A 26,611-nucleotide genomic window follows, 5' to 3' on the forward strand; every position below is an offset into this window, starting at 1 on the left:
CTTTTCCACTTGCATTTCTTGTTCCTCATATCATTTGTACAGTTGCTGTTTGCATGGGATGAAGAGGCATATAGTTTGTTTCTTAGAAAATGATATTAGCATCACCACTGGCATGTGCTCTAAATCTGAAGTTGAGGACTATGGCTTCTTTTGTGTGGATTTGCAAACATGGTGTGTGTGTGTGTGTGTGTGTGTGTGTGCGCGCGCGCTAGCAGCTTCTTAACTTAGTAATGCACTTTCTGCCAGCTAGACAGGGAATCTTTATCAGTGCAGGCTCCTCCTTTCTTCAGAATGCTGAAATCAAATTAACAGCATCAACTGACTTTATTTCATACAAAATCTGTAACTTGTATTTTGCCATGTATTATGCATTATAACTTTTCCAAGGGCAAAACGCATAAACCATCAGCTGTAGAGTGCTTTTCAATTCTCTTCCTCCCACTTGGTGTTCTAGTGAATCTGCCTTGCAGCCTTTTGATTACACCTACTTGGTAGTGCTCTTCAAGTGCACATTTACACACTGTCCAAGCATAATGCTACTGTATGAGCACAACACTTCAGAAATCATATATATGCCCCATGGTAATAATTGCCCTGGGAAACCAACCCATAAGTGATACTTGCATGCTTAGGCTCTTTCCCCGCATGCCCCCCTGCCCCATTTTTACTGTAATGGTGGGTTGTGGTGGTCGTGGAGAGGTGGATCAGTTCTGGACTTCTGCCACAAAGCATTTGTCCTGGGGAAAACATGGACTAGAGCTAAAGCCTCGGCATTTCTGCCATCATGGGAGGAAGAAGACCGCTGCCTCCACCTTGATAAATTGCTTTCTCCATTCTCATTAACTCATTTCCGTCAGGATAGAAGCTAGTCAACTGGTCAGCTCCAGCATGTTTGCTTCATTTTAGAAACAATAGGAGGTGCTGGCTTTGAAACTTGCCCAGAGTCACATGTTTTGAACATTACATAACTTACTCCTAATGGCAGATGTGAAATAATTTGATGTAGCTACTCACTTGTAAAAGGCACTTGGATATACTCAGGGATGCCCTCTCATTATTTTATACACCTTTGGAATGTTTAAAAATGGCTTAATATGAACTATGTCAGGGCCCAAGTCTATCAGAAAGTCTTATTTAGCAGTATTTATTCTAAATTTGTATTTGGTGGTTTGTGGTTACACTGGAGAGAATGTTTCATATGCCCTCTTTTCTTTATAATTCCAGACAATCTATGCAAAACCAACCACATCTTTATGCTCTCTATCTGTTAATCTAGATGAGGGCAGCCCAACTTTTCATAGCAAGTGTGCCGCAATAGTACTTTGACCTGGAAACCACAGGCTGCACACTACCTTGCTGTGCGGGGAAGTGAGCCCAGCATTTGATGCCCAACCCAGCCCTTCTTCTGCCCTCCCAAAGCCAGGTAAGCAAGCCACCAGGTTTTGGGAATGTGGTGTGAGGCAGGGCCCTCCTACCTCTTTTTCAGAGCTGGGAAAGTGCTAACTAGGCTTTGGGGAGGAGGTGGGAGGACTCTAGGGCTGTGTCAGAGCCCCCATGCCTCATTCCCAAAGCCTAGCATTTCCCTTACCTGGCTTTGGGAAGGCAGCACAAGGGCTGGAGGGGCGGGCATCAAATATTGCCAAGGGCTGCCAAAAAAGGCCCTTGGGTTGCACATTAGACCACCCTGATATAGAAGAAGTAATAACCTCTTATTTACATACTTGCAGCCACAAAAGCAGAAAAGAATTCTCAGTTTTCCCAGGAGTGAGCATCAGCTTTCATATTTGGAAAAGCAAATTCTGGATCTAAAAACTGATGAGCCTTAACTCAGTTTAGGTCATGCACCACTCAGATCTTCCTTTTGCTTCAGAGCTAAGGCAGAGTTATTTTCTTAGGTAAGGAGATGGGTTGGTTGGAAGAACTCACATACACTTTGAGTATTTAATTTATATAAAAAGTATATAGTGTTCAATATTTCAATATACAGTGGTGCCTCACAAGACGGAAAACTCGCTAGACGAAAGAGTTTTCCGTTTTGGAGGTGCTTCGCAAAATGAATTTCCTATGGGCTTGCTTCGCAAGACAAAAATGTCTTGCGAGTTCCTGCGTGTTTTTTTTCCTTCCCCCCCTTTTTCTAAGCCGCTAAAAGCCGCTAAACCGCTAATAGCGCTAATCCGTCAATGGGCTTGCTTTGCAAGACGAAAAAACCGCTAGACGAAGAGAGTCGCGGAACGGATTTTTTTCGTCTTGCGAGGCACCACTGTAAAGGTATTAGGTTGACATGGTTTATGCCATTCTATGGTGTGTGAATCTGCATGGTTATCGAGCCAGCAAAGTAACACATGAAAGTAATGTTAGATGTGTAGACGTAGCTACTTGTATGCTGTGTATTATGTGTAGGGAGGGGCAATCCTCATAGGTGGGCACATGTGCAACTTTATGGAAGTGAGAGCTGAGATTGCTTTGTATGACTGTGGCTGATCTAAAATTTAAACTCTGATCCCCAACCCCATATCCATAACCATCCATTGAAGCATGTTGCCTTTTGGCTTTGTGTCTTGTTGGAAACACCACAGTTTAAAGTGCTGTTGGGTTGCTGAGATGTAGTATGCTTTTTTTGCAGGCTGTAGCAGAGCAGGGTAGACATTTTGAGCTATTTTAGGCTAATTCTTATGGCTCTAGATCACAGAAGTTTGCTTTAAACAGAAGTTGTTGTTCTTCAACCAGGCATCAAACTGCGTTTGCAGATAAGGGCTCTGTGAACTGTAAACTGATAATTTACTAAAAATATCTGCTCTGTGGACCAAAGTAAGGCATACTATGATCTTGTAAAAGTAATCATGTTACATATGTAATCATGTGGGGCTTTTGTTTTACCAAACACAGCATCTAAAATTTAATTTCCACCTGTCAAGAAACCCCTGCATTTTGCATTTTGCTTAAGGGTGGAAAGTGACATGGGTAACTGCTAGCTTTATAGTCACAGATAGGAAATCAGCCATTGCTATGTTTCTTATTTCCAGTGAGTGTTAATGCAGTCTGATGCTTGTATAGCACCTGAAAGGCCTTATTTGAATACCTGCTGTTTCTACCCTTACTCCAACTTAAGACTACAAAATGCTGATAGAGATAGCTTTACCATCAGCCAAATATTTTGTTCCTCTTCCATAGCGCCCTTTTGCTTTGATAGCCATCTAGGCTGATAAAGAATGTTTGGGAACTTGAAAGTTTGTGCACTATTTTCTAATATTTTGGTTGGTCCACTAAAAGTATTGTCCTATAAAATGAACTTTGGAGTTTTTCTTATGGGTCAGCACAGCTATCTTTACTTTTCATGCTAAATGAAATATTCAGATTGCTTGTTGAGCTTGCAAATATTTCGGGTATTTTTTCCCTATATGAGCAGCTGCTGATTTATTCATCCAACTGACACTTGCATCATTTAGTTCTGTCATCACTATGCTCTTTCAGTAAGCTTCATGTTCTAACATACTCCTGTTCTTCACTGCCAATTTGTGATTCACTTCTCTTGAATTGCCACTTAACTTGCAGAACTCTCTCTGCAACTTTTCCACCCCATAATCATCTAGTGTCCCCATTGTCTCTGCTTTGGCTTCACGAGTGAACCAGTAGATTTGTGTGTTTAGCCTGGATGGAAACCAGGTTAAACCATGTACAGGATCCTTGTGACTTACATGCATTTAGCTTGTATGCATTCAGTTTTAAGTGCTTGGCAAAAATAAACAAGTAAATAGGGGGTTGGCATCCAAGAGAAAAAAAGACTTCAGCAACCCCATCCACCATTGAACCCAATGTTTTTTAACGATACACAATTTTTGACTTTACATGCTGTCCTCAGAAGGTAACCCTCGTGTAAGTTGAGAATCACCTGTACTAAAGATGATAAATTCTGAAACTACAATATTTCCTTGCAAAAGGTGCTGAAAACAAAGGTGGTATGTGAAACACTTGCAGTACTCAAAAGAGCAAAATCATTCAATTGGTAACACTTGTGCTTTTTGCCTTTCTTAAAATGCCCCTCAAAATAAAAAACAAAACTGATGTCCTCTCAGATACTTTTCATATAATCATAGAATGGTAGAGTTGGAAGGGTCCTTGAGGGTCATCTAGTCCAACCTCTTGCAATACAGGAATCCAAGCATGTAATAAATGACAGTTGGCCATCCAACCTCTGCTTAAAAATCTTCAAGGAAGGAGAGTTTACCATCTTTCAAGGGAGTTTGTTTCGCTGTTCAACAGTTCTTACTGTCAGAAGGTTTTTCCATATGTTTAGTTGGAATCTCCTGTCTTGTAACTTGAAGCCATTGGTTTGGGTCCTACTCTCTTCAGAGCAGGTGAAACAAGGTTGTGCCATCTTTCATGTGATAGCCCTTTAGATATTTTAAGATGGCTATCATATCTCCTCTCAGTCTCCTCTTTTCCAGGCTAAACACACCCAGTTTCCTCAACCATTCCTCATAAGGCTTGGTTTCCAGACTATCATCTTGGTCGCCCTCCTCTGCACACATCCCAGCTTGTCAATATCTTTCTTAGATTGTGGTATCCAGAACTAGGCAGACTGCTCCAGGGAAGAAACATTTTGAAAGCCAGATCCCTCTCCCCAGGGGGCAAGGGAGGGGCCACCTTAGCTGGTTGATGAGCAGCTCATCAGGCTATTCAGCCTTTCCTCTCTTTGCCTCAGGCAGAATGAGTATTTGTTTTGTAGAAGTAGCAGCCCTCACATAAAAAGGGCATGTTCCTCAACCACTCTATTATAATGACTCAGCAGGGCACACTGTCTCTTTCCCCCTTTGAGACACTCTGATGCTTAAGTGCTATGGGTATAAAGCCACCTTCTATCTGCCTTTATTATGCAGAATGGCTGAGGTTTGCAATTTTATTTAAAACCTCATTTCATTATCAAACTACAAAAATAGCAATTGGAAGTGATGACACATCTTTTTGGGGCCACAGCAGATCAGTAGGGAACTGAAGCTTAAACCATACAAGAAGCTATTAGTATCTCATCTACTTTTGTAATGGCTCTTTTCTTTAATAATTTGTTACAGATTAGTGCTGATGGAAGTTAGCATTGATTACATTTCAGCTACCCACCTACATTTTTCTCAATCACATATTGGTGCAATAGAAAGATGAGTGTAATAGTCCCCATGTTTATTTGGAGGTAGAAAGGCAAAAGTAGGCAGTGTTGGAACTTTCAGTTAGTTTTGCTTAGCAAAAGCTTAGGTACAATTCCTATTTGTAAATACGTCATACCAGTATTCACATTTCTCATTTCCTGTCCATTATAATTACTGTTTTCCATGACTTAACTGTACCTGCTTTTAACGTGTAGAAAATATTTTTAATAAAAGTGTATTATATCTCATTAAAATTTAATGTATTGTTTCTATCTGACCTCATCTGAATGTCAGTATTGCAATCCAGCACTTCTCATTTCTGCTTGATTTTTACCTGACTCTTCCCTCCATCCCACTGCCCAGCTTGTTAAGTGTTGCATGCATTTTTTTTTCTTGAAAGAGAAAAGGGCAGAGAGTAATAGTTACAATGCATCAGAACCCCTAGCACTGTAAGGTCTTATCGGCTGTTTGAAAGTACAGTGGTACCGCTGGATACGAACGGGATCCGTTCTGGATCCCTGTTTGCATCCTGAAGCGAATGCAACCCGTGTCTGCGCGGGTTGCAATTCGCCGCTTCCGCGTATGCGAGTGATGTCATTTTGACAGTGTGCGCATGTGCGAGCGATGAAACCCGGAAGTAACACATTCCGTTACTTCCGGGTCACCGCGGAGCGCAACCCAAAAGCGCTCAACCTGAAGCATATTTAACCTGAGGTATGACTGTATGAAGCTATTTCCCTTGCTATTCCCATTTAGGTTTCTTGGGTGTGTGAGAAATTTACAATGGTTGAGGTGAGGACTCCTATCCCATGCTACATTGAGAAGTAAATATGTATGTTGAATTTCCCAGGACAAGAGTGTATGTTTAAATTGGGATATATTGTTGGAACTTAGAAAATTTGTTCTGTTGATGTAAATAGCAACCCAACCACACATTGCAGAGTCCTTTATGCAAACTGCTGGAGTGAGAGATGCTGCTTTTGAATCCTGCTAAAGCAGTGGTGTCCAAACTTTTTTCAAAGAGGGCCAGATTTGATGAAGTGGGGGGGGGGGTCAACCAAAGGGCCGACCAAAGTTGTTGACCTTTTTCCTTTTTTTAGGATTTTACCCCAGGAAATAAAATGCCACAGGGGCCGGATTAAACCAACTGGCGGGCCGGATTAGGCCCCCGGAAATGGACTTTGGACATGCCTGTGCTAAAGGCACTGCATGGATTTAGTGGTTCCAGGACATTCTGAATGAAATTGATTGTTTACCTCCAGTTCAGTCTGACTTTAGGATTGGTTTTGGAATGTAAATTACTTTGGTAATTAATTTGTAGCAGATAATGTACAGAGGATGGAACTGCTGTGAATTATTATTTTTAAAAGTAGCAGCCTAAATGTATTTGCATTCATTGCACTTACTCATGGCATTACCAACTCATCAATCCCTAATTTGTTACAGCGTTTCTTTCATGTACGATAGAGTAGACCAAGATAAACCAGTAATGTATAGCAGTTCTTTCTTTATGAGAAACCTTAAAGCAGATGTAGAAAGAGAAAGTGTATCTTCTTTGATGCTTTGTTTCTATAACTTGCCTGTCTGGACAGAAATTTTATACACACATCATTGCATTAAAAGGTGGACCTGTACATTGTCTCTTGTTCCTCTAAGCTAGCGAGGAGGCATTGGAGGGTGGAATTCAACTTTTTTGCTTTGGTGAATGTTCTGTCATTCTGAACATTGCAGCTTGCCAGGCAGAATGATCTCCCCTGGCAATAGAGGGGAGGAAGTCCCATGGCGCAAGCAGATGCCCTCACACTGACCAACTTCATTAGGTGAATCCTACCCAGAGTATCTTGTAGTAGGCAGGAAAATATTAGGTAAGCAGTGATTCCAATGTTAATGCTGTTGGATTCTTTTCTTTACAAAAACCCCAACAGGAGATGCTAAATGCTGTAAACTGCCAGAATCAGCCTTGTTTTGTAAGCTTTTATGCACTAAATGTATGCTGTGAAGGAGTTGAATCCTGTACCTCTTGGAATTAGGTCTTATGGAATAGCTTAGTCTGCTTCTCTTAAGCAGCTAACCTGCTGATGACTCAGTCAGCAGAGGGCTGCAGGCATACTGCACCCTTTGTAGCTAGCCATTTATTCATGCTTCCTTGTGGATTTGCTTAGTGTTAGGAGACTTGGATGTGTTTGGATACTCTTTCAGGAGTGAAGTCTGCCTGTAACTATGCAAACATGTCAAAGTGTGTTGGCCGGGCTCTCATTGTGTCTGAAAATTGGCCTGCTAAATGCTTCCAGCTTGAGAATTCTGAATTTAGGATGAAAATTCACTTTCCAAGCTTCTCAAGACAACAGAAACAGCACTTCCAAAGTGACATGTTCCTCTGTGTTTTCGATATCTCATGTGCTTTTACCTTCATTATGGACAGTTTGAGTTTGCCTTCAGACATGCCCCATGTTTAGGGAACAACTAAATTACTAGACCATTTGTTCGCATATACTTCATTTTTAATGGCATACAGAAATCCACAGGTTCCTTGTTTGATTGTCTTTTACTCACCACAGATGACCAGGAGAATGTCTATTTGCAATCCTGTTTTAATCTCCTTTTTTTGCTGAAGAGGAATATTCAAGAGCTATTCTTCCTTGATGCTCTAAAACGTAACACTAAAGATACAGTTTATAAAACAGAAGATTGAATCTTTAGCTACTCCAGTTACTTGGTTTGAAACTTTTGTTTCTAAAATAGTTGTTTTACACTTTTTTCTTGTAAGCTAAAAACGAAATAACAGTGACATACAGCGGTACCTCGGGTTACAGACGCTTGAGGTTACGCGTTTTTGGGTTGTGCACCATGCTGAACCCGGAAGCACTGGAACAGGTTACTTCTGGGTTTCGGTGCATGCACAGAAGCACCGAATCGCAACCCGTGCGTGCACAGACATGGTGCTGCGGGTTGCAAACATGCCTCCCGCACGGATCACATTTGCAACCCGAGGTTCCACTGTATTTGGAAAACCTGGTACAATACTAATCATCCACAAACACTTGCCTGCAATATATGGATATACACACTAAGAATATGTAGGGACTGAAGTTGGAATATCCTTTGTTAAGTACTGAACTGAAATGCCTACATAGTGCAAGGAAGGGTGGCAACAGTTGTCACAAATAACATTGGCCATGACCTCTGCTTGTTTTGTTGCTACTTCCAGCTGGGAAATTCTTGGTGGTATTAGATCCCTTTACTTGGAAATCCAAATGTTAATTATTTTGCAGACACAACCTCCACTACTTGTCTAATTTACTGAAGCATGAAAAAAGTACTTTTCAAAATGTTCTTATCGTAATCTCTACTCTGTAATATGATACACTCTTTTTTTGGGGGGGGGTGTCTATTCTACTACTTAAAAACTTTGCTTCCATCTGTTTGTGTTACTCCCCCTTCTCATGTTTCCATTTCACAACACTTGGTTTATTCTCCTAGTAATGAATTAGCACTTGCTGTTCTCTTTTTATTTTCTCTCATTATGGGAATCATCCACACTAAAACTAATCTGTTTAGGAGAAATATTGCCTGGAATTACTATATTCATATTTTGAAAACTCTGGCACTGTGATTTGTTACATTGGTATTTTGCTTTTGTATTAAACTGCTTAAATAATAGGAGGAAATGTGCTTTTCATCTGAAATTTTAATGAAACTTCTTGTTTAACACCTTAAACTTAGGGAACCAGCTATCTCTGAAATTTGGTAGGCTTCATCTTCTCAGAAGAGGTGACCATGTCTTCATATTGCATCCAATTCTGGCAGAAAAATCAAACAAACCTTTCGTTTGACTTTTCCTTTCCTAAACTTCTCCTTTGTTTTTTAAAAAATCAAAATGCTGTCAATTTGGGAGGTTTAAAACACTGTAGAGGTTTTCCTGTACCAATAAATTTCATTCACTTTGGCCAAAGGAGAAGAATAATAGCCATTTTAGATACCCCATTATAGTGAATGGGGAGAACAGAGCTTTGTTGTATAGACCGTAACTCAGACAGAACCCAGAGCACAGATCAAAGTAGAGAGAGCACAACGTGAATCAAGCAGATGAGAATTTTTTAAAATATGCAGGTACATATAATAGTGGATTTGCATTCTGCCTGAAAAAGTTGGTCCTAAATATTAAATAGCTTTGATTTGCCTTCCAGTGCATGTTCCCTTCTGTGCAAATTATAAATTTGCTTGTGGTGGTGACTGGGCATCTTGTCAGTGCAGTGGAACATTTGCCCTTAGTATCCTGGTACTGATAAGATTCCAACATTTTTAATAGCTACATAAATGAATTAGTATCCTGTATTCTTTCATTAAGGTTCCAATAATGAACCCCATCAAGGTGAATAATTATCTAAATAAAATAGGGCAAAATGGGAACAAATGAATTTTATATTAAAATTAAAATCTCTGTTAATTGATATCTAACTTATCTGCCTTCTTTATGCTTAAGACAGCAGCACCCACTATTTTTAGAGACAGGAAACAATAAAACTAGCAACTATTTACAATACAGGATGCTTTTGAGCTTTATCTGTGTCCAAGTAAAAAAATGAATCTGAATGTATCAATTTTCTGTTTATCTCTCAAATGGGAGGCCTGCAGTTATAACATGCCTGCAGAAACAATTTTTATGAGTTCTGTGGCACCTTAAGACCATTTTTGTGCCATGTGAGCCTTTGTTTTGTAGACTACAGCATGAAACCACTTTACTCAGTAAGGTAAAATGTTAGCAAAATGCAAGAGGTGCAATACTTAATAAAATCAGAATGATGAGTCTCTGTACCCCGATTTTACAGTATAGTTGAACTCTAGCAAAAAGAAGTTATTCTTGGCTATGCGTGTGTGTGTCAGTCCTCTGGATCCTAAGATACTTGTAAAATCCAATGAGACCAAGGCACTATTTGAAGATCTGTGTTAAGACAAGATACCGTAATTTTGTTCTATAAGACTCACTTTTTCCCTCCTAAAAAGTAAGGGGAAATGTGTGTGCGTCTTATGGAGCGAATGCAGGCTGCGCAGCTATCCCAGAAGTCAGAACAGCAAGAGGGATCGCTGCTTTCGCTGCGCAGCAATCCCTCTTGTTGTTCTGGCTTCTGAGATTCAGAATATTTTTTTCTTGTTTTCCTCCTCAAAAAACTAGGGTGCGTCTTGTGGTCTGGTGCGTCTTATAGAGCGAAAAATACGGTATGTAGTCTGGCTTTCATACTTCTTTTATAAAAGCAATTTCTCCAGTTGTAATTGCAGATGTCTCCCACAAGATGGGGCACGCTCCCTGTTTTAAAGCAAGGTTATTTAATCCTTTCTCAATTGAATAACAATACTGAAACGACTGAGAGTTCCCACCTTTTGGGGGAGTTTCCATTTCTTTTGGGGGGGAAAGATTAAAACCTAGCATAGCCAGTAAAACAATTTGAACCAAAATGCTCCCTTTTAAGTCACGGAAGTGTTTGAATTCCTAATGTTAGGAAGACAAAGCAATGAACAAGTTGCCTCTTTGCTTTTTGTATTGAATAATATTGATAGCATGGTAAGTAATGTTCTTCATAACTTTGTTTCCTGTTGAAGTGCGGCGGTGAATTTTCATAAATGGTGCTTAACACATGCCTGAAATGTTTTGGTTGTAAACATACAGATACAAGCCAGTACTTTAAAGGTAAAGGTAAAGGTACCCCTGCCCGTACGGACCAGTCTTGCCAGACTCTAGGGTTGTGCGCTCATCTCACTCTGTAGGCCGGGAGCCAGCGCTGTCCGTAGACACTTCCGGGTCACGTGGCCAGCGTGACAAGCTGCATCTGGCGAGCCAGCGCAGCACACGGAATGCCGTTTACCTTCCCGCTGGTAAGCGGTCCCTATTTATCTACTTGCACCCAGAGGTGCTTTCGAACTGCTAGGTTGGCAGGCGCTGGGACCGAACGACGGGAGCGCACCCCGCCGCAGGGATTCGAACTGCCGACCATGTGATCGGCAAGTCCTAGGTGCTGAGGTTTTACCCACAGCGCCACCTGCGTCCCTTAAGCCAGTGCTTTAGGTAACTGTATTTAGTGATATTCTCCCTTTGTTCGCATGTTTCCAAATGAGTATGAAGGTGTTTGCTTATGTGTGGCAAGTGGTGATCCATCACCATTAATAACTGAAAGCACTGATCATTGGAATATTTTAAGGTGGGATGACTAGAACTGAACACAGTACTCCAAATGTGCTCGCGCCATGGATTTATAGAACAGCATTATGATATAGGCAATCTTATTTTCAGTTCCTTTCTTTATGAATTTGCCATTTTCACAGCTGCCAAATGGTGGGTTGACATCTTTGAGCTATCTACTATGATCCCAAGGTCTCACTCCTGGTCCGTCACCTCCAGTTCAGACCCCATGAGTGTGTGTGTGAATTTAGGATTTTTTTGCTTCAACATACATCACTTTACACTTGCTTTCATAGAATTGCATTTGCCATTTTACTGCATATTCACTCAGTTTGGAGATCTCATTTTGGAGATCTCATTTTGGAGCTTTTCACAATCTCTTTGTTTTAACAACCCTGAACAATTTAGTTTCATCAACAAGCTTGACTACCTCACTGCTCACTCCTAACTCTAGATCATTTAAGAATAAGTAAAAAGCACAGGTCCTAATATTGATTCTTGGGAGACTCTACTCTCTACTTCTCTCCATTTGGAGAACTGTCCATTCCTATTCTTTGTTTTCTGCAGCTTAACCAATTCCTGAGCCACAAGAGGACCTCTCCTCTTATTCCTTATTCCTCTTATTCCTAAGCTTACTTGGGAATATTTGGTGAAGTACTTTGTCAAAAGCTTTTAGAAAGTTCAAGTATACTATGTCAACCAGATCATCTCTATCTATATGCTTATTGACACTCTCAAAGAATTCTTATAGGTTTGTGAGACATGGCTTTCCCTTGCAGAAGTCATGCTGACTCTGCTTCACCAAGGCTTGTTCTTCTGTGTGCTTGGTTATTTTATTTTAAACAATACTTTACTCAAATTTTCCAGGGAGAGATATTAAACTAACTGGCCTGTATTTTCTAGGAACCCACCCCCCTCCCCGGATCCCTTCTTAAAAATTGAGGGTCCATTGCCAATTTTCCAGTTTGCAGGTATGGAGACTGATCTGATGAACAAGTTACATATTTTTGATAGAAGACAAATGAGAAGCAATTTCTCATTTGAGTTCCTTGTGGACCCTTGGGTGGATGTCACCTGGAGCCAGCTATTTGTTGTTTTTTTGTTTTATCTATTAGGCCTAGAAGTTCATCTCTCCTCACCACTGTCTGTCTTAGTTTTTCAGACCTTTCTCCTACAGAAGTTAGTTCAGGCACTGGTATCTGCCATTGTGAAAACAGATGCAAAGAAATCATTTCACTTCTCCATAATCTCTTTAACTTCCTCTACAACTCCTTTTCCTCCCTTGTCTTTCAAGGATCCAGCTGCCTCCCTGAAGGGTTTTCTGCTACTAATATATTTAAATAGGGCTGCCATTTCTGAATGATGGTGCTCAACAACTTTGGGGTTTGTCTATGGCAACCCTATATTTAAAGAACTCCTTGTTGTTGGTCTTAATGTTTTCAGCAATGTGTTCTTCAAAGTCTTTTAAAGCACTTTCTGCCTGCTTGCATTTTTTTTTGTCAGAGTTTGTGTTCCTTTTTGTTCTCTTCATTTGGACAAGCCTTCAGTTTTTGGAAGGAAGACTTCTTGCCTCTAATAGCTTATTTGACTTTCAAGTACCTTTTGGCCAGTGCCCCCCAAATTCTTACACCACTTTCCTTTTATTTTTATGCCTCATGACTTGATGGGGATCAAAATCAATATAATAAATCTTCACATCAGTAGTGTTGGAAATTCCCTGCTCACTATTTCACTGGAATGGAATCCTTATATCTGTTCTTCCTGTAATGACTGACTGGCGAAAGAGTAAGGCAGGTATGAGCATGTATTAACTTCACCTGGGGGTCTTGAAAAGAGCTTTTTCAAAATTGGGAGGTAGTAATGTTTCCAGGACAAAGTTTCGGAGGTGTGGGATATTGGAGCCATAATTTTTTACATGCTTCATTTACCTGGGTCAGTTTAGTGGCATCACTCAGCTTCTTAAAGAATATCTCTAGTAATAGTTACTTGGGTATAATTGTGAACTCATATTTCTTTTGACCACATATTAATAATAGTGCCACCAATCTTTTTTTAAAAGAATGTTAAGAATTTCATGTTTTGTAAATACATTAACAGAAAAACAAGCATTAGGCACAGGGCTGCAACAGCTATTGATAACTTTGCCATACTATGTATGATACAGACGATATAAAGTATCAGTATGGTTAAGTTGACAAGTAAAATGTTGAGGATCAAATGAGGAGGAGAAGGATTATGGCTTTGTTTCTTCAGCCCAAGGTGAGAATAGAGCAAGTTACTTATCCAGATGTCCATGACTGCTGAAGAGGTGGATGTATTTGATGCTTTTTAGCAAAGTCTTAAGAATGCCACCAGACTGCCACAAATGAGCCTGGTTTTGCCTTTCCCTTTAGGAATCTGACATGCCATGTAAGTTTTTTCCTGATGAGCAGAGTTGCAAGCATTGTTCCACAGTTTGTAATACTGAAATCAGGAACAGTCTTACAGCATTGAGTTGTAGATAGTCTTGTTGCAAGAATCAGGAAGGTAAGCAGTTAATATCCTCATTTATTCCTTCAAGTTTGGAGAGAACTGAATACTGTCTTTAATATTCTTTTGGTAGGACTTGAAAACAAAAAGAAGGGTGTGAGATAATTCTATGGTTCTGCTTAACCTCCCTTATAAGCATTGTGGTTGCTGGCATGACCTTGGCGTTTACTAGTCAGTGTCTGCCAGACTGAATTTCAGATGTCAATGCCATCTTTTGAGCTCTTCAGTGCATCAGATCAGTGGCTACAGAATTTTCTTTCCTTTTGTTCATTATCAAATCCTTAAGGCAGAGATGGGGATGCTGTAGCCCTCCAGAAGTTGTGGGACTCTACAACACTCCTAATTCTTGAACATTGGCTATGTTGCCTGGGGTTCAAAGATCTAACAACATCTGGAGGCCCGCAGGTTCTCCATCCATGCCTTAAAGCTTAGCTGAGCGGTTCATACAATGTCACCTATGAGTTCACTGGAAGTTTGTCTAGGCTTAGGTTGCCCCCATAAAAACCCCTTTAAAAGCATTTTTTAAATCATGTTAAAGTTAGTACATTATTGTTGTTTAGAGGGATAGAAATGCATTGGTGGAGGGAGGCAGCGAGCGGGAGGCACATTTGGGGTACATTTGTGGAGAGTTGCGTTGCTCAGACCCATACATCAAAGTCTGGCAAATTCAGCAAGTATGTCAGAACAGTCTAAATGATAGAGGACAGTTAAAGAGCACAGTTGTTTGGAAGAGACTGTTTTCTTCGTTGGCAGAAGATAGTTGCTTGCTTTGAATAAGTTTTGGTATGCAGTATTAAAATAGAAACTTTAATACAGAAGCCCACTCACTTCCTGAGGGTAACCATTTGTAAGCTGCTAACTGCAGCCTAGCTCTCATATGAGAAGGGATTCAACTTCAAGCAGGAACAACATAATAAGTAGTTAGAGCAAATGAGGAAGCAAAAGCTAAGTCCCATTTCCTACAGAACTCATTGGCAGTGGAGAGGACAATTTTGTGTCTATAACATTTGAGCATTATACAAGCTGAATAAGTTCCTTCCTGTGTATTTCTTAAATAGTATACTGTTCTCTGAGTGTTTATATATGTTTTTCTGGCCAAACACACACCTTTCTGACAATAACTTTAATTTTTTTTATTTCTTTATCTGCTGCTGGTATGAGTTTTTAGTATAGATCTTGCTTTACTAAACCCTCTTTAGTTTTTTACCATTTGGATGATTCTGTACAATTTCATCAGTTTCTTCAAGTTTTTCCTTGCGTTTACTACCACCACCACCACTACTGCTTACTAGGTTTCTAAATTTGTCTTACCACTCATTGTTGAACATTATTGGCATACTTCTGCCTGAATTACTGGTCTAAGACGGCCTCCTTCACACTACAACTGCCACCATCCCTGGCCATTTGCCCTGCTGAATGAGGTTGATGAGAGTTGACATCTAAAATATCTGGAGGGCACCATAGGTGTATGGTTCTTGTTTGAAGTTCATGCATTCCCAATTGCAGGCAAACCCTGGGTATGGGAAATGTAGTATGACCCTAAAAGTATAGCAACTGCAATTTATTCTGATCTTAGCAAGTTTAATAGGTGAGTTACCACATTTAGCCCTTTTGATACAAAATGGTTTCTTATCATGTATCAAATGCACAGTAGTGTTTGAATCATAGCATTAGGTAAATAACCTGTTGGCAGTGAAAAAACGTTCATCATATACACCTCTGAATCCTTCACGTGCATGCATCATTCACTCAATCCCATAGAAGACACTTGTTTGTTTTTGGAGCTACATAGGTAGTACAACAGTTGCTTTGCAAGTACATGCTCTGCTGAAGGCAAGGTCAGTTACTATCTGGACAATACTGCTTAGAGATTTTTGAAATACTGAGCAGTATATAAATGCTTTCAAATAAATAAAATAATACTGCACTAGATAAAAGTGGGTAAGTGTCTCTGAATAGGACCTCCTTAACTTACTACCATCTATGAGTCCTGTGGAAGCCCTTGGAGTTTGGCATGCCAGACTTTCCCCCACAACGTTCATGTGGTTTACATGCTGCTGTGGTGTGGGGAATATGTGATATAGCGTGCTATGAGTGCTTGGTGTCTTGTGTGCTGGGATTTCAACATATGTAGCAAGGTTTACCCTTTGTCACCAAACTCTGAAGGAACAGAACTCTATCTTGACCATCTAGCAGTAGCTGGGTATTACTAAATAGCACTGTCTAGAGTCTGTTAGAAGAAGTATCATTACACTGCTTTTCCAGACTACTTTACTTCCTTCTCTAGTGGGTCACCTTCCAACTGTGTGCCTAGGTTTTTGACCCTGAGATTGGGAAATCATGCAAAACAAGTTGTTGGCAAAAAAAAGTATCAGAGGCATGGATCAATTCAGATACCTGTTTGACATGTGATTGATGGATCGGACAACACAGTTGGAAAGACTGAATACTTGAAAAGCATGAGTATCTGATGTCTGCTCATACTTTGAAGGCATGGTTCTGATCTCTCTAGGCAGTTGCAGACATTTTTAGCTGTGCATAAAATATCTTTGCATTTATTATTGTTTGCTGTGCAGCTAATAAATGCTGCTTCTTGATATGTCTGAAAAAGAATGAAAGTTCGTTCACTAGAATTTGTCCAGATAAAGAAGTGATAATATACAAAAACTCATGTTGCTGCATTTTAGCATAGTTTAATAATTATTGACATCCTGAAGGAAATATCCAGTATTGATTGATTGAGAGAAGAGTACATTGGATAGATAGTTGCAGACTAACATTTCCATCTTTTATACTAAACCTGGGACAGCTCTCTATATAGATTACTTACGGGACCCACAGTACAATGCTATGAATTTCTTCTTCTGCTATACTTTTCCTTGAGACATTCTCTATGTAAGAAAAGAAAGGACTAGTGCCGTTGGTTAGTTCATAACTAATCAGAACCAAGCAGTTTTATAGCTGAAATCACGTTAGACAGTTGCATAGTGAAAATAAACTCTCTTTTTTGCAGGTGATTGCCCTAGGAAGCACGGCTATAAATACAAAAGCATAGCTTTTTGAATGTGCTAAAATTTTATGTGAACAGTTTTCAAAACCTTCACTTAAAAAAATGTAAACAATACAAGGGAGCATGTGCTAGTCATTACTTAAAATGTTTACAAGAACCCTTGTAAAAAAAATAATTTCTAAAGAAAGCTTTTTATTTATTTGACTATAACATCTAAACTACATTGTATACTTTACTGATTTCCACCACCCCCTCGGCCCCAAATCATTTCTATTCAGATACTTTTGGCCATTGAAAAATACACTTGAGAAGTTTATACAGATTCAAAACTACCTGTCATGCTCCTTAAATCTTGCTTATTAAATAAGCAAAGCACGTTAAATCACATGGGCATTGGAAAGTTTCCCATATAGTTCTGCTTAGCAGACAATTTAAATTTTGACAACAGACTAACTATTCTTATAGCCAATCTATGATTTCTAGCTTGATTACATTTTTAGAAAGGCAGTCTAGAAATGTTAGAAATAAAGAAGTAAGCAAGCTAGTATTTATTTAAACCTGCACTTCCCTCTCCAAACACATTCAAAATGTCCCACAAGCATATAAATCAGTCTTGTGAGAGCAGAAAGGCATTTCTGCTCATAGAAAGCAGCTGTTCTGAATTCTCCCAATTACCCTGTCACACTGCAGCCCCCATGTTGTCCCAGAGAGTCTGAGAGATGTCTTTTGAGGGGCCTGCAGCTGTAGTGGGTGAGCTAGGAAAGCCCTGTTGTGCAGGAAGGGTTGCACTCAGCAACCCAATGGATACAGCACAGTAACACACCAAAGCTTTAAAAAATCCCAAGAGAGCCGGGACTAGCAAACATCACAATCTAAAAGTATGTAGCCTTCTATTAAGAACACAAGAGCCCTGCTGGATCAGACCAAAAGCCCGTTTAGTCTAGCATCCTATTCCAAAAGTGGCCAACAAGATGCCTATTAGAAACCACCACTTGGGTCATAAGTGCAATATCACTTTCCCCATTCATATTGTCCAAGTTCTTTACTCACAGGCATGCCATCTCCAATACTGAGGTGGTATAGAGCAATCATGACTAGAAGCCATCGATAGATAACCTTATCAGATAATTCATCAGTGTCTGTGTATTCATTTAAAACTGTTTGATTCATAGTTTTGTAACTCTCATTTGAGCTGCTTCAAGAATTGTTTGTGAAGTAAAATAGACATTTTATAAAATGTCAGAATAGATAGAAGGGGTCAAGATTTTGTCATGCTCATTGCCTTGAGCAGTGTTCTAATGGTCATCTATAGCAGAGGTCAGCTAACTTTTTCAGCAGGGGGCCGGTCCACTGTCCCTCAGACCTTATGGGGGGCCGGATTATATTTTGAAAAATATATATAAAAAATGAACAAATTCCTATACTCCACAAATAACCCAGAGATGCATTTTAAATAAAAGGACACATTCTACTCATGTAAATACACGCTGATTCCTGGGCCGTCCACAGGCCAGATTTAGAAGGTGGTTGGGCCAGATCTGGCCCCCGGGCCTTAGTTTGCCTACCCATGATCTATAGCCATTGTTAAAGCTAAGACACTCCTCTTTGCTGCAAGAATTAGCAGTTGACCTGCATTAGAACTGGATTAGCTGCTTGAATAACCTGCTTTTCTTGACACTGGATACTCTTTTCTCCCTGTCTGCCTGATGGCACTTCAGAATATGAATGGCAACACCTGCCTTTAAGGATATTATAGTGGAGAGTGACATGATAAAACTAATTAAGGTTCGCTGACTTGGACATCATCTCTCAGTTCATTGATAGCGGTATAAGATAATTTACTTTTTCCACTGTTCAGACAAAGATGTGCTGCTTTAAGCTGCAGGAAAAGTTGTATAGTGATGAAGGAAAAATGGGAAAGGCACCAGAAGAGAACATCGGGCTTCAATATTCTCCTGTTTGGGCTGCAGAGGTGGCAGCAATGTTGAGAGATGCAACCTGAGAGGTTATCCATTCTGCTGTGGGTTGGTCAGTGCAAGATATTTCTTTTGTTGATACATGTCAGAAGACAGAAGGGGCTGTATTGGCATAAAACATAATATGTGCTGTGATGTGCATGGAATACTAATATGCCCACTTTACTTCTCAATCCAACCTTTAAACTTCTCTGAAATGGCTGAATAAAATGTATAAAATTGCTTTCTGATTGATAATGATGAGGGCACAAGATGCTTTTGACTAAATAACTGTCTTTTGTCCTTACGTTTTGGGAAAGTGTTCATATTAAAGCATCATGGATTCTTGGTGCCTATCACAGTGGAATATTCACATTTTTTGTTATCAGATGGTGATATTCTATTGTCCGTCCTTGAGTGGACCAAATTTCTACTTGTGCAGTGGGGTATGCCCTTCCTCTCCTTCCCCTCATTGCCCCAGAGAATCTTGGGGGTGGGGGGGGAGAGAAATTCTTTGGAATAGATTTGTATGTGTGAGAACTGTAGGGTAAGAATGGAATGGATTTGTATGTGTGGGAACTGTAGGGTATGAATGGGCAGACTGTTACTTCTATTCACAGAATGTTGCTTATCATCCAGTATTGGCTAGAATACTCCCTATATATATTAGCCAGGTTGTTAATATGTAAACCCTGTTTCCCCACCACCACCCCAAAAGAAGACCCAAAGCTGTTAACAGCATAAGCAAGTGAAGAACGTCCCTTACGAAAGGAAATTGAAAGAAATGTTAAACATATCTACAGTGCAGTGAAGCATTTTCTGTATGACACTTTCCCAGTCACATTGTGAGCAGCAGTGTAGGAAAAAGTAAATACAGGGAAACACTCTATTTAAGGCCTTGGATCCCTTAACTGAAGTCTGCCATCTGGATGGAGGATGGATGGTTTGTTCCTGGAACATATAGAAAGAAATTCCAAGGGCTAAAAATAAACTGCACTGGAGACAGGAAGCATTTGAGGCATGGAAGGGATGATGAGAGCTGCATAGCCTTGTTCTTGTTGCAGCAAGAATGAGAATAAATATTTTCTAATCTCCCAGTATCTCAATGCATTCTTGCTATAGGATGCCTTAGAGACTAAAACTGAGTCCACATGGAAAACTCTCATATTGTAGCCACTCCAAATAGGGGCTATAGTGAATGTAATAAGTTTACAAAATGGATTAACACTATCATCCTGATAACATCCACATGGCTAACTGCTTTCAGATGTTTAGTCCCACCAAACATATCCCCTCCCCCCATGGTATAGGATTGGAAATGTTATTCAGTGCTCAGAAAGAGGATGAAACTGTACAAAGGGACTGCAATCCTATGTACATTTAGCCTGGGAGTAAGGTCCATTGAATTCAGTGGGATTTGCTTCTGAGTATGAAGAATACTGGAATTTTGTGAATCTCTTGCAATCTCTAGATTTTAGATGCAGTATTTATACTTTGCTTTTTATTAAAATACTCAAAGTGGCTTACAATGATAAACAACAAAAACGCAGCATGAAGCACTACAATTACATATTCAATTTAATGATATCAAGAAGAACAGTAATATATTCCAGCTGCTTCTCTTGCTGTTCTGGAGCTCTAGTTGGTTATTTTCCCTTTGGCAGCCCCCCACCATAGGGCAATCACCTTTTAGGTTCCATAGCTGTGTATATTTGTGGATCCCTTTGGGCTGCTCTGGACACCAATGATATATAATGCCCTATTTTATTTTAATTATGTCTAAAATGGATGATTGGGGACGACGACTTTGTAAGGCTTCTCAGCTGGGGCTGCCTTCCTGTTGGTAAACAGGAGCATGGCTTTACAAGCTCATTATCAAGATATATGTGAAGGGATACTTGTTCAAAGTATAAGTTATCTTTCTGTGGGTCTGTCTGAGGACTGCAAGCAGGTAGGAACCCAGAGAATTCCTAGCAGAAGCAGTAAGAAGAGGGAAATACAAAGCCTTAAGATGGGATGAAAGGAGAACTCATTTAATTTTCATGTGTATGTAAATTATTTTCAGAAACTTTTAAATGTGTTAAGAGTTTTCAGTGTAATTTTCTGATATTAAGACAGATGGGCTTTAATCTTGAGAAGACTGCAACAAAAGAAAATAGGCTGCTACTTGATTCTGTGGAGAGACTAGGGATTTGGATCACATGTAATTCAGAAAATGTAACATCTATGAAAAATATATTCATGGGGTGTAAAGGAAGACTAGATATAATGGAAAATTTTCAGCATTAAAATGACAGTACTTCTAAAATATACTGGGCCAGATGTAACTAGAGTAGCAAAAAACCCACAAATCCTTTGGTCCATCAGATGCATTCATTTCAGTGGGCTTACTCAAAGTAAAACTTAGGTGAATACCACCTTTTGGAACAACTGTAAAAAAGGGAAATAGCATTTCCATGTATTCAAAAATTGACATGTCAATACATTTAAAAACGTGGGACTACCTTCATTATGTAACCGGCTTGAAGGTGTGTATTGAATGCTAGCGTTCCTCTCTACCTTCTGGCATTTTGCTTTCAAACCTCTTCCCACCAAGACATAATGCAGCAGTGTGAAACGTCTCACCTGTGGGCCCAATTAGTCACACCAGGCCTCACCATTTGACTGATGAGACCATTTTGACCAAATTATACCTTCATGACCTAAACTTATGTTATGAATGATGTCAGGTGTGGGGCGGGGGAAAGATGTGATTGGCCTGAAATAGTGTTTGCTGGCATTAACAATCAGCTGATCTTCAGGGCAGCCCAGTGTCAAGTACATTACATGGAGAGAATGAGAGAATGAATGATTTCTGTAGGAAGGGGTGCAGTTGGCATATTAAAAGTAGTTGGCAAAAAGCACTCCTGGCCAAACTACATCTTACTGTATGTAACTTCTGTGCATGCAGTGAAAGCCAGCTGCAGAGCTAAACAGAGCATTAATTGGGGAGGTTGCCCCACCATGGGTCATTTTCCTATTTGGCATTGTCCCCATGAGAGTAAAAATACATAAGATAACCCTTTCTGGTATGTCTTTTCATGGGAAAATTATGCACAGCTGCTCTGCCCTGAATCAAGCAGGGCAATTTCTATGAGGTTTTGGTGTTGAAATTATTATTATTAGTAGTGTAGTAATAGTAGTGGTAATAGTATTTATTTATATCCCATCTTTTTCCCAGTATGGGACTCAAGGAGACTTACTAGAACAAGCTAAAAACATGGAAAAGTCTTTCATTAATATAATTAAACACTAATAGAATTAAAAGACTATAAAAAGATCCATTAAAAACACAGACAATAACAATAGACACACCACATTTTCCTCAGTTCCAAAATTCCTCTTGGAATAGAAAGGTCTTCAGCTGCTGGCAGAAGGACAGCAAGGCTGGAGCCAGTCTAATGTCCTAACTCTGGGATCGGCCACCGAGAAGGCCCTCTCCACCAAGGCTGCCTGTGATGGTGGTGGGACTGAGAGAAGGGCCTCGCTGAAGATCTCAGAGCCCAGGCAGCAGGTTCATATAAGGGGAAACGGTCTCTCACATAAAAATCCACCCCTGATTTGCCCAAACAATTTTTTAGTTGCTATTATTAGACAATTTGGAGACAGAAAACCCTTTTTGATCTACTTCAAATCATTTGGAACTTCCAGTAAATACTAATAAACTTTCTGCCCATTCTTGGTGCTCTTTTCTGCTCACTCTTTGGTCTGCACGTAGGGTACAAGCCCTCCGTGCAGTGTGGAGGATTGAACTGTTCTCCTGCTTCAGGTGATTGAGCTAGAGTAGCAAAGCAGTTTTGGTTATCGTGTGTGTGTGTGTCGGTCCCAGAGGGCTGTTCAGATCAGGTGTGGTGTAAATGTCCATCCAACTATTTTTCTGGAGGGTTTGCTACTCTTTTTGGTCACTGCAAATATCAGCTAAAGCAAATCTCATTGCTTTTTCTTCCTGAACTCACGTCTCTTGCTCTCCCTCCACAGCTTTCCTCCTCCTAGATTGTGTCACTGGCTATATTTTGCAGCAAAGCCTTTTATACCAGCTTGGGAGGACTTGGGTGGAGCAAATTGGCAAGCTGAACAGTCGCTTCCTGTATCTGGGCAAATGTTGTGCCTCAATTACCTGATTGTTCCTTCTCTGCGGCAGGAGGGGGGGGGAATACTCCAGTAAACTGCAAGCTTTCCTCCTCCTCCCCCTTTATGTGCAATTTATGTAACTTTATGAACTTGGATCTCTTAGGAATAGTGGCTTCATGTATTTGGATATTTAAGAACTTGGCTACTGTCCAGCGTGCAGTTAAACATGCTTATCTTGACTCTTAATTGTGGTATTTGTTGATGGCTACATCTAACAAATCTCTAAAATTGAAAAGGGGGGGGGGTTACTCTGTGTGTTGTGGTAAAGAAGGACATTTTGTGTATCTCAGTTTATATATTTCTGTTTTTATTAAAGTAGTTTCACGCTTGTAGGTAGTTTTGTTCTATGTTTCAGAAGTAAGTTTGCAGACAGAACCAAGACTGTGTTGTATCAAACATTTTAAATGTATTTTAAGACAATTTTAGACATTACTTACTTAAAATAGTGTACTGAGTAATTGAACCTCAAGGGGGAAGTGAGACATTTAGCTTGGTGGGGGGCGGGGAGAGGTAAGTTTTAACATGTACAAGCTGTACCTCCCATGTATGTGTGCCCCCTTCCCCCAAGCTAATGGTTCTTAACGCCTGAAAACAGAAGTGACTCAGTATAATTTCCTTCATGTAAATTCCACCATTGGAGTTGTATCAGGAGCATAAAGCTCCTGCTAGTGCAGAATTCCCAGAGGCGTGACCAGATGCTACTTTGACCTCTGGGATTAAGTCATGCAAGACTTGATTTCCTGGTCCACTCATTATTCTCTTCCTGCCCGCGCACAAATGGACAGGGAAAGCAGTGCAGGAGCCCAGAGCTTTTCCCCAGCCTCATTCTGGGCATGAAGCAGCATCTGAACAGCCCTTATTTTTTATGGTTTAATTTAAATGCATATAATCTAATCTAATTTGGTTTATAATTCAATTATAAGGTTTGGTGCTGGTTTGGATAGCTACGTGTCTTTGGATCACATTCTCTTTGCGCTCCGAAAGCTTTTATAAATTGTATTGTGTGCATTGGGTGACCCCAAGCCTTCTGTTGGTTTTAATGGACATTTTGTTGGTGGATTTCATGGGTAACAGTTTTTCATTTATAAGCTTTACTTTCTTCTAAGACCTTTGTCTCCAGGGTCCTTCAAGTATGGCTCCCAAGGCTCATTTTGATCTTTGTTTTAGTTCGGTTACTCTTCTAATGGCTCTAACACATGGTTTATCAGGTGTGAGAATCTTGTCCTAGCACACTTTGGGAACTCTTGAGTTCAGCCTTGTCTTGGAGCACTACCATATCCATGAGTTCTTTTAAAGAATCAGTTGTAGTGGTGCTGACATTTTGTCCAAATATGCAGTTTTGTTTGGCAGAATATGTCCTACCTACTCCATCATGAAACTTCCTGCCTAAGATTTGTTGTTTTTGTATTTGCATATGGTAAAAGCTGCAAAGAAACAGATGTCTGCTTATGTTTTAGCTTCCTGATTTAGGGCTGATAACTGGCTTGGTTCACATGTGAAAAGAAATGCCACCAACCTCTTGTTTCCTATTCTCCTATTCAGTGGTGCATCCAGTTTTGTACTATATACCGTATTTTTCCGTGTATAACACGCTCCCGTGTGTAAGAAGACCCCTATTTTTCGGGACTCCCAATTAAGAAAATGAAGGGAGATTGCCCAGAGTTGTTGAGCTTTTTAAAGGAGGGATCGCCAGTTGGATCTGCGCTGACACTTGCGCGTGCCGCAAAAGCCACCTATCGTTTGTCCCCTCACTGGCAGAAGCCACCAATCGCCAACCAACAGCAGCAACAACAGCCAATCAACACCAGCCCTTGCCGTAGCCACCAATAACACACCCAATAGCCGCTGATAATCTCCGGCTCACAACAGCAACCAATCCCATGTCCCCTCTAAGCACTATCCGTGTATCAGACACCCCACAATTTTTAACATGATTTTAAAAATATAAAATCCTTGTCTGATACACGAAAAAATACAGTACTTTCCTTAAATGGCTCATACTTGCCTGCTGATTCCAGTTAATTTTTCTTCTCTCTGGTTCTTATGTAATACATTAATTTGACCATAATGCTAAAATCCCACATTAATGGTATTTAGAGTCCATTTCATTACATGCCTGAAATTCTACCCTATGTTGCAGATGTACAGTGGTGCCCCGCAAGACGAACGCCTCGCAAGACGGAAAACCCGCTAGACGAAAGGGTTTTCCGTTTTGGAGGCGCTTTGCAAAACGAATTTCCCTATGGGCTTGCTTTGCAAGACGAAAATGTCTTGCGAGTTCCTGCTGGTTTTTTCCCCTCCCCCCCTTTTCCTAAGCTGTTAAGCCGCTTATCAGCTGATCCGCTGATAAGCCGCTTAACAGCTGATCGCTAAAAGCCGCTAAACCGCTAATAGCGCTAATCCGCTAAGCTGTCAATGGGCTTGCTTCGTAAGACGAAAAAACCGCTATACGAAGAGCCTCACGGAACGGATTAATTTCGTCTTGCGAGGCACCACTGTATATACATAAAATCCTAGGTTTAAACCTGTGAAGATACAAATCCCTCAGGTATTCAGAGCAAATAATAATGAACTGATAGGATGTTCACACAGGCTGTTGATAACCTTACATCTGACTCATCTGAGTTGCTTAACAGTCTGGGCACATAAGATGCCTTTCCTTTAATCCTTGTTTTGATTCTCCTAAATCTTGAATAGCTTGAAAGCTTGTTTTTCTTACTTCAAAAGCAAGCTAGTCCAATTAATTTACTCTTGTACTCTTAGAGGTCCATATTATATGATTTGGAATTTCCATGCAGAATGGGATTCATGTTGGGATTGTGATGAAATCTGCATATAGATTGTGTGAAGATCTTGCATCTTTCCCTGTCGCTTGCATATTTTGTCCATGTGCTAGGGAACCAACTGCAGCTTCCTAATGTGCATATACAAACTCAGAACCACAATTTACCATTTGTGTACATGTTCACATTATATTCCTCCTTGGAAGTGCTCTCCGTGTAGTGTGAAGCAGTCCTTGTTTTATGGAACCACTGCAGGTGCTGCAGTTCGAGTCTCATTTTAAAAATGCTTAGAACATTACATAACAGTTACAGTTCTGTGCTATAGAAATTGTGTGGGTCCACAGCATATTGCTAAACAGTCAGGGAGCGGCAGGCTGTACAGGAAGAGAAGCTAAGCAGCCTAATCAGAGACAGTGTGATCTAGTGATTTATGCAGGGCAGCCTGCCCGGGACTGGACTATTGGAAGCATTTCTTCCTCTCTGCCCCCACCCCACCCTTTCATGTGCAAGACTCGAGAGCAGCCTGCTTTTTGTGTTAAATGTAGCTGTCCCACCTACTCTCCTGCTCGGTTGTCTGCGGCTTGATCTCTTTTTTGTGATATTAAATAATCTGGACACCAGCTACTTTGATTTGTTTCTCATTTGCCTTGTTCTGCTGAGACAGTCATAAATACTTGAGCAATAAGTCAAGCTGGCTTGAGAGGAAGAGGGAATATCTGAAACTGCTTTCAGACTAATTAGAAGAGGGCAAAACATAGCAAACTTGATTCATCTTTGTCATTATCCTTTGAAACTTAGAGAGGACGTAACATTTTTTATCTTTTCCTTTTGCTTTGCTTCAGCTGCCA

General features: G+C 40.2%; 1 protein-coding gene across 1 annotated transcript in view; it reads left to right on the forward strand.

Moving 5' to 3' along the window:
• Window positions 1-26,611, forward strand: part of MOB2 (MOB kinase activator 2) — a 101,903-nt gene that overhangs the window by 22,298 nt on the left and 52,994 nt on the right. The gene's annotated exons all lie outside the window — the stretch shown is intronic.

Source organism: Podarcis cretensis, assembly GCF_951804945.1.
Source record: "Podarcis cretensis genome assembly, chromosome: 1".
Taxonomy (NCBI): Eukaryota; Metazoa; Chordata; class Lepidosauria; order Squamata; family Lacertidae; genus Podarcis; species Podarcis cretensis.